This window comes from Scyliorhinus torazame, chromosome 1 (assembly GCF_047496885.1).
Source record: "Scyliorhinus torazame isolate Kashiwa2021f chromosome 1, sScyTor2.1, whole genome shotgun sequence".
In the NCBI taxonomy this organism is placed as follows: domain Eukaryota; kingdom Metazoa; phylum Chordata; class Chondrichthyes; order Carcharhiniformes; family Scyliorhinidae; genus Scyliorhinus; species Scyliorhinus torazame.
The window spans coordinates 414,978,799-414,981,960 of record NC_092707.1 but is presented as its reverse complement, the minus strand read 5'-3'; positions in this window follow the sequence as shown (position 1 = coordinate 414,981,960).

Sequence of the window (3,162 nt, the reverse complement as noted above, 5' to 3'; positions counted from 1 at the left end):
GTGAAGACGCACTTCTCTTGGCAGAGGCGGAGTCTGCCGCTTCAACACCTCTGCCAAGTTGCGGTCCTTTCCCGCCCTGCTCCCAGGGTGGGGTTTTATACTGGAGGGGCTACCCCTGGTTATGGGAAGCCCCGCACTTTACTGGGGGGGAGGGGGGGAGTTCACATTCTCAGGGGGGGCACGGGAATCCTGATGGTTCCTATCCCATGACCCCCACTGGGGTTATAACACCGCACTTACCTCCATTTCCTCATGAGGTCGTTCAAGGACATCCCGCGCATGGCAGGTCTCGCGAGTGACCATTCATCCGGTTCTTCGTTTCAGGGTGAACTCCATTGCTATCTGCAGCCCACAGCTTTTATCCTCATCCTCAACCTCATGACCATTTCTTGCATCATCCCCTCGACCTTCAAATGCAAATCATTAATCTGCACCACAGGGGGCGGCACAATGGTTAGCACTGCTGCCCCACAGCGCAAGGACCCGGGATTGATCCCGGCCCTGGGTCTCTGTTGTGTTTGAGTGGGTCTCACCCCCACATCCCAAAGCTGTGCAGGGAGGACGGGCTGACCACGCTAAATTGCCCCTTCGTTGGGAAAAAGAATTGGGGAAAATTAATATATCCCACAAATACCCCGGGCGCTGCGGAACCGCTCTGCAAACAGCCGTCCGGTCCCAAAAATGCCCCTCAACCGTTCCCCTTTGTTTCCTGCCCCAAAGTCAACTTTGGAATCAACTTTAATCCTTGAATCATTGTTTTGGAATTCAATGAAATTGAGGCTTATCTGTTCCCCAAATCCCGATGTAACTGCAAAAGCCTTTCCAAGGTAAGATTGTGTCTGGTATTTTGAGTGTAAGAAGGTTGTCAGTTCAGTTGTTATGGATGAAGAGGCAATTTAATATGAACAATACCTTTGAGGGATTAAGTCTCAGGTGGTGTTGAGAGGGTTAACTCCGAGTGTGATGGTGTCGAGGGGATTAACTCCGAGGGTGACGGTGTCGAGGGGATTAACTCCGAGGGAGACGGTGTCGAGGGGATTGATTAACTCCGAGGGTGACGGTGTCGAGGGGATTAACTACGAGGGTGACGGTGTTGAGGGGATTAACTCCGAGGGTGATGGTGTTGAGAGGGTTAACTCCGAGGGTGACGGTGTCGAGATGATTAACTCCGAGGGTGACGGTGTCGAGAGGGTTAACTTCAAGGGTGATGGTGTCGAGAGGATTAACTCCAAGGGTGATGGTGTCGAGAGGGTTAACTCCGAGGGAGACGGCGTCGAGAGGGTTAACTCCGAGGGAGACGGCGTCGAGAGGGTTAACTCCGAGGGAGACGGCGTCGAGAGGATTAACTCCAAGGGTGACGGTGTCGAGAGGGTTAACTCCGAGGGAGACGGCGTCGAGAGGGTTAACTCCGAGGGAGACGGCGTCGAGAGGATTAACTCCAAGGGTGATGGTGTTGAGAGGGTTAACTCGGAGGGTGACGGTGTCGAGAGGATTAACTCCGAGGGTGACGGTGTCGAGAGGATTAACTCCGAGGGTGACGGTGTCGAGGGGATTAACTCCGAGGGTGACGGTGTCGAGAGGGTTAACTCCGAGGGTGACGGCGTCGAGAGGGTTAACTCCGAGGGTGACGGCGTCGAGAGGATTAACTCCAAGGGTGACGGTGTCGAGAGGGTTAACTCCGAGGGTGACGGCGTCGAGAGGATTAACTCCGAGGGTGATGGTGTCGAGAGGGTTAACTCCGAGGGTGACGGTGTCGAGAGGGTTAACTCTGAGGGTGATGGTGTCGAGAGGGTTAACTCCGAGGGTGACGGTGTCGAGAGGGTTAACTCTGAGGGTGACGGTGTTGAGGGGATTAACTCCGAGGGTGACGGTTGTCATGATATTCAAACACACACATCATGATAGACACACCATCAGACAAATCAGAACACACAACACCACAACCAATGACAGAAAGATATAAAAGCACAGACACGACCCCCGGTGGTCAGTATTAGCTGCAGAGGAGAACCAGGACACATCTGCTACTAAACACACTCAGGGAGACAGCACGTGCAGAGTATCCAGAACGAACTGTATTATAAGAGTTAAAATAAAATAGAGTTGTACCACATACAACTGTGTTGGCTCATCTGTGCGCCAGAGCACCCAACACCACATGGTACAGGAGTGGATCGATACCTGCCGGCATACCTCAGTGTACAGAGACAACCAGCAGTGCCCAGGCAAAATGATAGAGCTCCCGGTTCCGCAGCCGCTCCAGTGCCACGGCGATCTCCGCGAAAACTGGCGGCGATTCCGGCAAGTGTTCGAATTGTTCCTGGTGGCAGCTGAACTCCAAGACCTGGATGATAGCGAAAAAATTGAATTTCTCCTCACCATCGCCGGTGCAAGGGCAAGAGAAATATTCACAAGGTTCAGGTTCTTCAGGAGGCAGCAAAGGTACGATTACCAGGCAGTCCTGGACAAATTCTCCAAGTACTGTGAAGAAAACGCAATCCAATCGGCACATAAAGGTAAGAAAAGCTGCAGTACTCACCTCGTGGCTGGGATCCCGGAGCCCGAATTCCCAGAGGCCGAAATCCCGGGCCTGAGAGAGGGCTGGGTCGAGGTTGGCGGCCATCTTGCTAAAGGTATCACGCTAGCACAGTTGCGCGAGCAGTGCGCAGAACCGGAAGTTTCGTTTGCGCATGCGCGAGATGCTGCGCATGCGCAGTCAAGAAAACGGCCATCAGTAAAGGAACAGCGATCTGAGCATGCGCAGTCGCTTCCTACGTGCTACATACCGAGCGTCAGGATGTCAGAGGCCGCAGACTGCACCAATTTAAAGGGGAAATGTCCCAAATCCAATTTAAAAGGGAAACGTCCCAAATCAAAAAAACAAAAATCTGTTAAAGCTGTAAAACAACCTTCCCTCACCTGGAATGACAGCACATTGCCGCAAATTGACCCAGGAGATGAATTTGACCTCCGAAGAACCCTCCGACAAGCAGTTACCTACGCACAAGCCGATGATTCCGACCTCGAATACTTTGATGACGATCTTTACAGTGTTTCCGGACCTCGCGAGCCCAATGATAGCTCCGTGGTCCTATACGACTATGACTCGGACGAACCATTTTGTGTTGCACATTGGCGGCCCCCACATTGAATCCGACGCAG